The following is a 13943-nucleotide window of genomic DNA, read 5'->3' as shown; positions in this document are numbered from 1 at the left end:
TTTGACGCAGCACACCAACTTTGCTGCTCTGAGTTGTATGAAATATGAGTTAATATTCACATTTGTTTTTTTGAGTCAGCTCTGCTTGTTTCTGAAAGCTGGAAAAATGTTGATTTTTGCAAAGCAAACCCTTGGTTGATAGCATTTTTGGCAGGAAAAACAGACACATTCTTTGCAGCTCTTTTTTGTCAAATGTTGCTCCCAGAAACTAGTTTGGCTAATTTCTCGGTGCCCTCAAAGAAAATCCACAAACTCTGGCTTCCTTTGGATTCCCTATAATGTTGGAAAAAAGGACGCAAATTTTGCAGGGGTACATTCTGTGGAAAAAAGTTATGGAGGCCTAAGTGGGAAGTACCCGAAAATGCCAATAAAAGCCTCACAACTGGCATGGAAAAGTGTCCGCTGTTAAGGGGTTAAGATATGTTTTATGCATAGGATTTTCCTGAAGATTTTAGTAAAGCTAGTCTTGATTGGGTTTCAGGAAAATTCCTTTCATAACACAAATGATGCAGATCGAATTCAGTTTAAAAAACAAATTAGCCTTCCATGAGTAACTTGGGAGTCAGTAACCTATTTATGGTTTGTGAGCAGGTTTATGGTCACAACCCATTGCTAAATAATTTAACAATTTAAAATTTGGAAGGTACACCGTGATCATGCCGTTTCAAAATCACTATTTTGCTATTTGGAAAAGGATTTCTGATTCATAACAAATGTTTACCTCATTAGATCATCTTTTGAGTGGTCGAAAACACTCTGACCCACCAAACCTAAAGGTTTGTAATGGGTCAAAAGGTCTGTACATCTGGCCCAAGATTCTTTCTCAGTTTGGATGTACCTAATATAGCTTCTGTTCCCAAAGGGCTCCATATTTGTTGCCAGTCACTGGATGGTCTTATTTGTATCTTAGAACCAATTGAATGAATGCCCTCTGTTTTTGTCATTGTCATGGAGATATTTGACTATTTGTATTAGTTAGTAATTTAAAATAGTTAAGTCTCAGTCTTTCATCTGAGACATTTGTTTTGATGAGAGGTTGCTCCATTTCAATTAAGAGGGTATTAGAAAAACACCTGAAAATTAAACTCCTCTGAGCAATTTTAATGTAGGAATAGTGGTGAGGAATATGATTCTCTTTGCTTTAGTGCAATGAGGTGTTTACATGTTGCAAAAAAACTTCATGTAGCACAAATCTATAGATGAGGCATTGTGGCATCACTCAAAGATCACTTTTGCAAAATGGTGCAAGCATGTCTGCGTTGGCCCTAGGGAGCACCCAGTGCACCACCAGAAGGAGAGAGCTGAAATACTCCCCATGTTTGCAAATATCGAGCATTTATACTCACTCCTTTTTGCTTAATGCAGTGCAGCAACATTGCTCTTTGCTCTCAGTTGTGTGAAATATTATTTAATATTCACATTTGTTTTCTTTGAGTCAGCTCTCCTTGTTTCTGAAAGCTAGAAAAATGTTGATTTTTGCATAGCAAACCGTTGGTTGATAGCATTTTTGGAGGGAAAAACAGACACTTTCTTTTGCAAGTCTTTTTTGTCAAATTTTTCCCCCAAAAAATGTTTGGTTAATTACTCGTCCACCTCAAAGAAAATCCACAAACTCTGGTTCCCTTTGGATACCCTATAATGTTGGGACAAAAGGACGCAAATTTTGCAGGGGTACATTATGTAAAAAAAAGTTATGGAGGCGTAAGTGTAAAGTACCCGAAAATGCCAATAAAAGTCTCGCAACTGGTATTGGAAAAGTATCCGCTTTTAAGGGGTTAAGATATTATTTATGCATAGGATTTTCCAGAAGATTTAAGGACAGCCCGTCTTGATTGGGTTTCAGGAAAATTCCTTTCATAATACAAATAATGCAGATCGAAATAAGTTTAAAAAAAAATGCCTTCCATGAGTAATCTTCGGGTGATGCTAATAGAGTTGTTGTCGGTAAATAAACAAGAACTTGCTGAGTACCAGGAAGAGGTACCTTTATTGGTCATGCAAAAAGTGCAGAAATGATCCCACCTAAGGGGATTAAGAGATCTGCACTAGGGCATTGCTAACTGAGTCAAAGGAATAATGCATGCTGCAGTCTCAGCGGCTGTAACTCAAGAAACATATATACCATCTTGATTATGGTAAAGACACGGGGGCTATGCTGAGTGTAAAGGACTTAACATCTTTTTCAATTACCTCCAGGTTTTTAGCCCATTTATGCAGCAGGAAGCCCGACACAAGCTGAATGAATCCCTCTCCTAATATGAATGATTTACTGATTTGGACAACAGACACACCTCATGGGGACAATGTTGGGATAAGAATACATATGAGATGTGCCTATCATGTTGTGTTTTAAATAAATGACAACATTTGTTGCACCCAACTGTCAAATGTAAATGTACTGAAGTGTGTCCCCTATGCGAAGTTAAAGTTATGAAAGCATGTAATCAAATTCAAGTTCTGTATTCAGGATTTAGTTTTTGAAAATTGAAATTTAAAGTGTCTCATATGGCTCTGTCTTGTTGAGGGAGCCATACTGCACACTATCAATCCATTGAGAGAAACCCTACTATATGTCTGCCAGGGAGGCGGACATCTATAAATTTGAAGTGTGATTTCTTCATCAGAGCGGTAGAAAAGAAAGTGGATTATTAATTGGAGTGATTTGGGCAATACAAAAAGATGTGGATTATTAATTGGTGTGAATGAGAGTTCACCTCAAGAAATAAAGAAAGACAAATACCTGTTAAAATAGCTTTTCTAGGTGCATACAGACATTATAATTAAATTACGCATCACTTTTAAATACTTCACACCCTACCTTTTGGGCTAAAAGGCCTGCTAAGGGTTGCTTTATTTATTCATTTATTTGATTTATTTAGTGTTTTCTATAGCGTGAACATGAACCAATCCTGGGTATCAGAGCGCTTTAGAATTCAACAGCAATCAGTTTCCTTCAATGTTTACAAATTTACAAATAATATACTTATTAAGTCCTACTAGGCATCAACTCGGGTTACAGTAGTACATGTCATGACATACTTGCATTTAAAATGCAATACCAATCCTAAAGAAAACGTGGAGTCAGCAACTGGATACACAGTCACAAGTCAAGTCCAATATACATGTGGCTTGATAATGGTACCTTCATTAGTCATCTTCCCTGAATCTTGCACATGGACTTGAGGTATCCAAACAGGGCTGATTGTGCCCCATTGGTAAGAATTGATGAAAGCCCACTGACTTGTTCTGTCCCCGGAGTCATTGCTCTAAGATTAGCAGTGCTATCATCCTGTTTATCTTCGCCTACTAGCACAGCTGAATGTAGAAGATTCAGGAATGACTGAAGGTCTCAAAAGGAGCCGAGAGTAGATCACACTTAGTTAAGGGTGGAATTTACACATGAAAAAGGACTTAGCCTCTTTTTTGAATCGCAAGACAGAGGTGATTCTTTTGATATGTGGTGGAAGCACATTTCAAATTATTGGTGCAGCTCCTGAGAATGCTCTATCATAAGTTCTCTTCTTACGGAAGAATGCTGGTTTCAGTAAGAGATATATGGACCCCCTTGAAGATCTATTGCCTCCGGAAATCATAATTTTCTTGGCAAAGTAGAGTGGTGTTTTGTAGTGTAGAACTTTGTATGTAATACAAGCCATCTTTAGCTGAATTCTTGCCTCGTACTGTAGCCATTTGAGCGCTTTCAGATGTGGAGTGATGTGGTCAAGTTTTCTTGTACTGGTTAAGAGTCTAGCTGTAGCATTGTGGCAAGCTTTTCAGTTGAGCTGTTAACATTGTATGAAGCCCTGCTGGAGTTGTACATCCATACTCAATCCTTGAGATAACCAAAGTTTGAACTGCCATTTTAAGGTCAGCAGTTTCCATGAACAGTTTCAATTTTTTAAGATAGCTCAGATGGAATCAGGCATTTTTTGCCATAGTGTTGATGTGTGCTCGCATTTCAAATCCTTATCCAGCGTGATTCCAAGAGACTTGGTAGAATCAACTAGAATCAGAGTACCTTTTAGCGCTGTGATCAATCTAGTCCATTCTTTGATCATCGTGGAGGATTTTGGAGGGGAGATCAGAAGGAATTCTGTTTTCTGAGAGTTGAGTTTATGATGATTGCTAGATAGCCAGTGAACGGTCTTCTGTAGTGCTTGGTACATTATGTTGATTTCTTCTAACAACGTGATCTTCCTATACAGTTGAGTGTCATCTGCATACACGTAGAAGGAGATGCTAGCCTGCTGCAGTACTTCAGTGAGTGGCTCAGTGTACAGATTGAATAGGGATGGGGATAGAGTTGAACCTTGAGGAACTCCAATATGACTCGGGGATGGAAGAGATAGATTGTGGTTCACCAAGCATCTTTGCGATCTGTTCTCTAAGAAGGAATGAAACCATTTTAGGACTGTACCCGAAAAACTTATCCTATTCTCCAATAGGTCTAATAATTTGCCATGGTTTACGATGCCAAATGCTGAAGATAGGTCACGGAGGACTAGTAGACAGGTTTCGTTAATGTCTAGAGCAAGTAGAGCATTATCAACTATGTGCATAATTGCTGTTTCCATGCTGTGATCAGGTTTAAACCCTGACTGGCAGTCGATTAGTAGCTTATATTCTGTGATGTGAAGGTTCAGTTGTTGTTAAGCACATTTTTCCAAAACCTTGGCCAGTAAGGGAATGTTTGTTACCGGCCTAAAGTTGTTTGGATCCGAGGGGCTCTCAGTAGGCTTTTTCAGTAGAGAGATGACCTAGCCCATTTTCGGGCAGTCAGGAAAGTAACCTTGGGAAAGCGAGGCAATAAATATTTTAGTCCAACTAGGGATGACCATGTGGTTGATCGTAGGCCAACATTTTGCGGGAAGAGGATCATTGTAATGGTTGTTCGGTTTTAATTACAATAGGGTTTTAGCAATGTCTTCCTGATGATATCGGTTGAAGGTTGACCAATCGGCATTATTTTTGGGCTCTGTTTGTGCAGGCTGAGCTGGCTGATTCACTTAAGTACTCTTTTGAGTCACGAGTTTATCAACGTTATCCTTTAGTTCTCTCTCCAGGCAGTCAGCTTTGGTTGTAAAGAATGCTGAAAAGTCTTCACAGCTCAAAACTGATTGAGCTGTTAGGTGGGTGGATTTGGCCAATCTGTTCGATTGATCCTTTAGTAGATCGAAGAGTTTTCTCAGTCTGTTCTTTGCATTATCAAGTTCATTTCTAAAAAGGCTTTTTTTGACTGAGTTATGCTTTTATTGTAGGCTTTCCTGATTTTTCTTAGCTGATTTAGATGTGGGGCTGATGGGAGCTGTCTCCATTTCCTTTCTGTTACTCTGAGTTTCTGTCTTTCTTCATTCAGAGAACCGCTTAACCAAGGGTTTTTATCTTTCACTTATATTCTTTTTAGTTTTAAAGGGGCTATTTTATTGAATATTTTAGACATCGTACAATTATAATTATCCATGAGCTCACAGACATCCACCAATTCAGTAGGAGGTTGAAGTTCGTTCTCGCAACATGCTGTTAGCATCTCCATGTTCAGGCCTTTGGTATCTCTAACTCATTGCTTAGGCTTGACTGTTTGTGTGGCTCTTTTCTTCTTTAGGGATGTAATTTGGAAGGTGATGATGTGGTGATCCGACCAGTCACAAGAGAGAATAGCAATTGAATCCACCTCGTTTTCTTTCGAGATGATCCAATCTAATGTAGCGCCTTTAGAGTGGGTTGGAAGACAACAAGCCTGCACTAGTGAATGGTCTGCTAGGTAGTTTTTGAAAATATTTACCTGATTATCTTTGAGGTCGTTCCAATGTAGATTGAAGTCCCCTAGAAAGATATCGTTGGAATGTGGTTCAACTTTTGCTGTAATAGTTTCCATTAGTTGGTCTATGAACATTGCGTTTTTACCTGGGCTATGGTAGATCGTGTGTAGTTTAAAGTGTTGATTATCTGAGAGATGTCGAGAGAGCTCCAGGTATTCACAAGTCTCCAGGGGCTCAGAGTGAGATTTAGAGATTGATATGTCTGATCTGTGGATACAGGCCACTCCTCCACCCATTTTGTTTAGCCTGTCTAGTCTCACAATATTGTAGTTTGGTGGAACCAGTAGGTCTAGGCCAGGGGACGATGTATTATTGAGCCACGTTTCCGCTAGAATAGCTTCGTCAATACCCTGGTTCAGGATTAGGTCAGCAATGTCCTCTGCATGTTTCATTGCTGATTGGCAATTCAGTATTAAGTACAAAAGCGGTTTTGGAGGGGTGTTTTGAATAGAGTCTTGCCCTAAAGAGATTAATGTTATTTCTTTCAGGTTGTTGGCATTTAGCTTTCTAGGATTAACCTGTGGTATTTTGGTTACATTGATAGGAACTGCTATAATTTGTTTTTCATTTTTCTTTAGGGGGGACTGGATGGAAACTCGTAAGATTGCAATAAGGAGGGAAACAGCGTTTACAACGCTGCTGTTACCACGCAGGTAGGTAACAACGCAGTCGCTACAACATCCGCGTTGTTACCACGCGTGGCTTTACATCGCAAGTCATTTCTATGACTTGCGCTAGGTGGAGTGCAACACTAAGGAATGTGTTGGATTTTAAATCCCACACATTCCCTGCTGTTGCGCTAACTGGAGTAGGAATAGTGATTTATACTATTCCTAAGTCCAGCACGCCATCTAGCGCAAGTAGTAGAAACAGCTTGCGATATAAAGCCACAAGTGGTAATAACGTGGTCGTTACAGCGTGGTAATAGCACGCGTAGTAAAGTGCTATATTCCAATAAGGATTGTGCTTCGGAGTCCGTCAGATAACTGAGGATTTTGCAAGAACAAAATATCCTCTTTCACAGAGGCAGTGGGGTCGTGTTAATCTTGTTGTGTAATGAGTGTACTGATTTTTGAATCTGGAGGATTTTGAAGGGATAGATTTCTGAGAGAAGTAAAATATTCTTCCTCTTTCTGAAGGCGTTTAGCCCAGACGTGGGTCCCGTGCTCTCCATGCCACTGGAGTCAAGTAATCCTGGCTGATGAGGGGTGAAACCCCGAAACCAGTCCTAGGATGCTTGTTTCCAGTCCAGGGAGGACCTGGCCTGGCAGTTCGGGGTGGACTGTTCCCATTGGGCACATGGTCAAGACAGATTTGCATATGGCTGGATTCAAACTGAATGTTATGGTGAGCACAAAAACGATGGATTTAGGCCCCGATCTCTGTACTGGGTTGACTGTATGGCACTATTCTGCATTCTGTGCATCAATCGTTATTTTTGCACAATTATTGCTAGGCAGGGAAAAAAGTATCATTCAATTACTTGAAAGAATAGTATTGATAAATCAAATAGATTGTCATTCTTGAATTGGCGGTAACTTGCGCATCAAAGAAGTTAAAAGACTTATTTTTCTTTAAACCAAAATCCATTCTTCCTGCAGTATCCCCTGATTGCTCAGTGGTAAGAGGTTTAGCCAATATGCCTTGTTTAGGTGATAAGTGGCTGTCCAGGGGAGAGGTTATCTGCTGGAGAGAGTTCTGCAGCTACAAAGGAATGCCAGGGCAGGATGGGGGTCATAGAGCATGAGGCTTCGGAGGAGGACAGGCAGGAAATGCCAGGTATACCTACCCCTCTCCCTTGTGTAAGAGCCAGATGGCAGGCTTAAAGAAGGAATTTGCAGATTTTAGAGGAGGAGAGCTATGGAAATGAGTTCCACTGGTAGTTGGTTTAGTTATCTATTAGTGCTATTTTGGCATTTAAGCCATCATGGATTTTGGAACAATGCTGTTTTTTGGGACAAGAAAATTGCCACAATTTGCAAGACGTGTTCATGTGCCTGGGTGGCACCCTGCATCTCATTGGTCAAGAGTGCCCCCTCTTTTTGCCCAGATGCTGAGATTAAATATTTGGGAGGCACATAGCCTCTCAGTTCTGCTGCCTGAAACGATGAGGAAAAGAAGCACTGTCCTGCTGGAATCTGAAATTGCACTAAAATGTCCTGCACTTTGAATGACTGTGCCTGCTGGACAATTTTGTACAACTGCCCTGGGCACTGTACATTGCTTAAAGAAAAATGAAGAAGTGTACTTCCTGCAACTACATGTTAACAGAGTACACCTGCATCATTTCCACCGAGAGTCCGCAGCCTGGAGTGCATCCAGTGGACTTTTTATGATTTGGGTAGGTGCATTGTAGTAATTGTGGTTAAAACCTTCCAGGGATAATCCAGGAGATTCCATGAGGTGAACAACCCAACCAGGAGAGTCAAGCCAGCCTCCTTCAACTGCGACGCAACCAGGACTCCAGGTTCATCCTGCTGAAAAGCTTCGCCGGTCCGACTTCCAGGATTTGACTGGGAGGTCCCTAAAAAGCATGCAGGCAAACCCTCTCTGAATCCGGCCTGGTGAAGAAAAAGCTCCAGAAAAGTTTCCAACTGCGAAGGTTACATTTTGACCAGAGCTTCCCACTTAGTGTATCCAGCCGCGGCTCCATTGCAGTTGGCCTAAAACTTTGACTTTGTCAATGTCTATTCTTTAAAATTTCATATCAGTTTTAGAGGTATCAGAGCATCAGGACATAAATATTTTGCGGCCAGGTTCACACCTTATGTCACTGTCTGCTTGCGTAGATCCTCATCAACTAATCTACTACCCCCCCTTTCAGTTGTAAAACAAAATGTGGAAAATCTGTGGCTGTCCTTGGTCTTAAAGCCTGAAACTTGCTCCCTTGCCATCTCAGTATCCACGCATTCAGAATCTTCCTTTAGAAAATTACTGAAAACTTGGATTTTTGCATTCCCGGATTACTTGTTCCTCTCGCTTATCTGATCCCCTCAATTAGACCTCTGCAATTTTGAGCGCTATCTTCATTTCCGCCCAGCACCATGATGCTCCCTTGGAGCGATAGCTGCGTTATACAAATAATATATGCAATATAGTACATTATTTCCTGTTTCCAACATCAGATTTTAGTAGTTTTGGTGCCTATTTGTTCATAAATATATTTACTATTTTTATAAAATAGCGTGTGATTTTTAATTGTATGTTGTGTCTTACTTATTTAATAAATGTGTGTTTTGAAATGCTATATATACCTGTCTCCTAATTTAGACCTGACTTGTTGGTTACAGCTTCAAAGGGTTCAGTCAGTGCCAAATTTACTGAGACCTGTACTGGACCCTATACTATACTCTTATCAATTACCTACTTTCCAACACTCAACCTCATAAGTTAGGGAAGACTTATTCATATAGTTGGTTGAATTGTGACCCAATTTAGTCATCATCACGATCACGGTGCTTCATGATAGTCAAACATCCGTATTTGTAGTGGCTATAAATTTGTGAGAATTTTTCAAATGTGTTCAATTGCCTTGCACTATTTTATTGGATGTGTATAATATACATTCTGCTCCTAAAGGGCTATTTATTTCTTGTCATTCACTGGAAGATTATATTTGTTTCTTAGAGCCAATAGGATCAATGCCCTTTTTTCATTGTCCTGGAGATTTTGTACTTTTACAGTCTCTTCTTTATTTTGTTACTTGGTAATGTAGTTATGTCTCAGTCTTTCATCTGAGATACATGTTTCGATGTGAGGTGGCTCCATTTCATGTGGAGGGTTTTAGAAAAACACCTGAAAATTAACCTTGTCTGAGCAATTTTATTTCAAAATCTGTTTATTGAATTTTTCTTCAGAGAGTGCCACACAAAGCATTAAATAGGCAACATCAGTCACAAGAACATTCGTCCCGGGTGTACAGTGCGCTCATGAAGGTTACAGCTTTTCCACAAGGTCCATGGCGAATGAATCATGCAATAATACTCAACATCCTTATAAAGTAATGCGTTCAGGCCCTTGGTGCTGAGCATCAGTCAACCCATCCCGAATAATAACCAAGAAAGGAAACTTAACTATGCCTAAAAAACGAACAAAAATTGTGATGTCATGGTGCAATTTAGAATAACGTGAGCAGGAGGACTGAGTCTCCAGGTCCGCTATACAGGAGCCCATCGTGCTGTTCAGTGATCCCGACACAATGATGTGCTTAGATAAGAAACAAGTGTAGGGCCCTAAGCTGGGGACTGAATGCTGTCAGGGGGAGCCCTGTGGATAAATAGCTTACCAACGAAGACCAAATGTAATAAAAGCTTTTCCTCGTGTCTTCAACTACGTCAGCCATGCGTTCCAACGCTAAAACCCTCCGCAGTCTCACATGCCATTGGGTTAATGATGGGGCCTCTTTTTTTTTTTCCACGCAGCCGCAATAGTCATTTTCTCTGCCCCTAAGCAAAGCCACATCACTAATTTATCCCCCTGTGTCTGATGTTTTAATTTGGGATCACGGACCCCTAACAAGACCTGTTCCATGGAACTAGAAATAGGATAACCCAGGATAAGCTTAATTTGGGACAGAATTTACTTCCAAAAGGGTTGTATGGAGGGGCAATCCCACCATATTTGCCTGAAATCGCCCAACATCCCACAACCCCTCCAGCACCTATCCGACAAACTGGGGAAAATCGTGTGTAATTTTTTAGGGTATAGGTACCAGTCGTACATAGTTTTGTAGTGGGCCTCCCTGAGGTACATGGAGCGGTTGAACTTCACTATGTCTCTGCCCAAGCGTTCCAATTGCTTATCATCTAAGGAAGTAGCCGCAAGTGCTTCCCAAAAACCCTTGAAGCGTGGGGTTGTTCTGGGGCTCATCGCTTGTATGAGAGCATATAAATAGGAAACGCAACCTTTAGAAGAGGAACCTGATTGCGTGAACTTCTCGATGGGGAGCAGCTCCCTGGTGGCGGCCCGCCGCACCAGAAGCTGCTGCACCCAGTGTTTCAACTGCAAGTAGTAGTAGCAGTTAAAGCAAATTGCTGCTTATATTCCTGAAAAGTGAGTAGTTCACCTTTGTCAAACAAGTGAGAAATCATGTGACACCCACCCTCCCTCCAGGCATCAAAGGGGCCCTCATGCAGCGCAGGGGGGAATGTGTCATTAAAATAGATGGGCGTGTGAGGAGAGGGGAAAGTCGTAAGTTGCAATCGTTTAGTAAGGATATCCCAGACCTTGAGTGTGTTGGACGTAGGCATGCTAATGTAGGCATTAAGTGCTCTGTTCTGCTATGGTTTCCATAAAAGATCCCAAATGGTGCCTCCTGTTATCTGTCTGTCTATGCATTTGTGCTGCCCGGTAGTAGGCCTGAAAATCCAGAAGTGCTAGGCCACCTTCTTTGCGAGGTCTTATGAACAACTTATAAGGAAGGCGTGCCCTGTTCCCTTGCCAAATAAATTTGGTAAGCAAATGTCGCAGCTCCCTAAAGAGACCCCCCTCCACTGGAATAGGTAACCCCTGAAAAAGGTTTAGAAACCGGGGGAGAACACTCATCTTAATCACATTAATCCTACCCAACCAAGTGACATACGCCGCACTCCATTTGCCCAGATCTGTCCGCAATTGTTGCAGGAGGGGGGGAAGTTCGCTTTATAAAAATCTCTTATTTTATGAGTAAGCTTAATACCCAAGTATGTGATATCCTTAGTAGTCCAGCGAAAAGGTGACATCTCTTCGAACCCTCACCATTCGTCTTTGGGTATTGTCAAGTTCAGTAAGAAGGACTTGGACAAATTAGTCTTGAATCCCGCCACCTGCTCAAACGCCTCTAGCTCATCATGGATAGCCGGGAGAGAGACAATAGGGTCTGACACAGGGAGAAGCATGTCATCGGAAAAAGCGAAATGTTATGATCGTCTCTGCAAAAACTGATTCCCCGAATTTCTTGGTTTCCTCTGATCCTGTGCGCCAAGGGTTCTATACTCAAGGCAAAGAGAACGGGTGACAGGGGGCAGCCCTGTCTCAACCCGTGAGCCAGATTAAAGGGGGAAGACACAATTACATTAACAAGGACCCGAGAGCTGGGAGAATGATAGTTAGCGCAAATCGTTCCTATAAAGGTTTCATTGAAGCCAAAGCGCTGGAGCACCCGAAATAAAAAAGACCACTCCACGCGATCAAAGGCTTTCTCCGCATCTAGCGAGAGAAGCGCTGTTGAGATGTTTTTCTTTCGAGCCTTTTCAATGATATGGATGATGCGTCGCAAGTTATCATGGGTCTGTCAACCCTTAATAAATCCGGACTGGTCCAGATCGATAAGACCACGAAGAACGGATTCGAGACGGGTGGCCAGTATCTTGGCATAGCGTTTGGCATCCAGGTTCAGGAGAGCAATCGGCGGGAAAAAAAGCAGACAGAGGGATCCTTACCAGGCTTAGGAAGCACAGCCACTATCGTGTCCACCTTGGAGGGAGTAACTTGTTGCGTGGAGGCGATGATATTAAATAGGATAGTGAAGAAAGGCACGAGCTCAGGAGCAAAGGTACGATAGAAGTGGGCTGAGAAGCCATCAGACCTGGGAACTTTCTGGAGTTTAAGGGAGTCGATCGCCTTCTGTACTTCCTCGGCAGTTATAGGTTTCGCCATGTCCTCATTAGTGCTGGCCCCCACCTGAGGGAGGTCCAAAGGGACCAAATACCCTGAAGAGTCCCGATCCCCTGAAAGATCCGACGTGTAAAGAGTTTTGTAGAATTGTTCGAAAGCCTTCGCCTTCCCCTCCTCTGACCTGTGAGAAACACCACCCTCATCAGCAATAAGTTTGATGTATTCCCTTTCCAGCTTGGCCCGCAGTTGTTGCGCCAATAAAGACCCCACTTTGTTTCCGCCCCCATAACCCCTGGGTTGCAATCGTAAAATGGTTTTCTCCGCTTTATTGGTGAAAATAGCTTGTAATTTCCTCTTTAGGGTCATGACTTTCCGCAATGCCGGAACAGAGGGGTTGACCTTATGGGCCTGCTCTGTAGTCTTTATTTCATTTTCCAATTGGATGCGCTCTTCACGTTGTTGAGAACGCAAAGTAGTGGCCATTTCAATACACTTGCCCCGGACTACTGCTTTGAGGGCGTCCTAGGTAGTGACATGTGAAGTAGCTTCAGGGTCATTTAGTTTAAGAAATTCCCTAACAGTCTTTCTAAGGTCATCATGGAGAAGTCTATCCCTGCATAGGAAATTGGGGAAATACCAACGCGCTTGTTTGGGGAGCGGGTTTGGCCACGTGATAGACATCTCCAGGGGTGCATGATCCGATAGGCAAATCAGAGGAAACTGAGTTTGTAGGACAAAAGGGAGCAGGGATTGACTCATGAAAATGAGATCAATACGAGAATAAGATCTGTGGGATTGGGAAAAAAGGAGTAATCGCGTGACGTGGGATTAGCATCTCTCCATGTATCTATCAACCCCATTAGCTGAAATTGTGAGCGCAGCGCCTTGCCAAATGCCCCTCTCGTTGCCCTCTGAGTGTGTCATGTCCATGTTCAAGTCCCAGACTAGATTGAAGTCCCTCAAGAGTAAAATGTCCCCTCGTGCAAAATTCTCCAGAGTCAGAAGGAAGGAGAGAATGAAGTCCTGCTGACCCATTGTGGGGACATAAAGAACTGCAAATGTACACTGGCAACCTCTAAGTGCCCCCGAACCATAAGGAACCACCCGTGCTTGTCAGTTTTAGTGTCCTGGGCTTGAAAGGGTACTCCCGAATGAAACAGCAGTGCCACCCCATTTTTTTTGTGGAATTTGAAGAACGAAATATGAGGGGATAGGTCCTATGACATAAGCGGTGCTCCTCTGACTTTTTGAGGTGCGTCTCCTGAAGAGCCACCACCTGAACGTTATGATCAAGCAAATATTTCCAAAAGCGTTGACGCTTATTAGGGGAATTCAATCCCCGGACGTTCCAAGTGAGAGTTCTAACCGCCATTATCACCAGAAAGGGAGTCGCACCCTCATGATGAAGGGCTCTGCTGAAATCCACTTATGTACCTCCCTTTACCACCCCATCCCGCCCATAAACAATAAAAAAAGAAAAAAGCACCATGACATGAAATAACCAGAACAGGTATGTAAAATGAGTGCGAG

This window comes from Triturus cristatus, chromosome 5_2 (assembly GCF_964204655.1).
Source record: "Triturus cristatus chromosome 5_2, aTriCri1.1, whole genome shotgun sequence".
Taxonomy (NCBI): Eukaryota; Metazoa; Chordata; class Amphibia; order Caudata; family Salamandridae; genus Triturus; species Triturus cristatus.
This window is presented reverse-complemented; position numbering follows the sequence as displayed.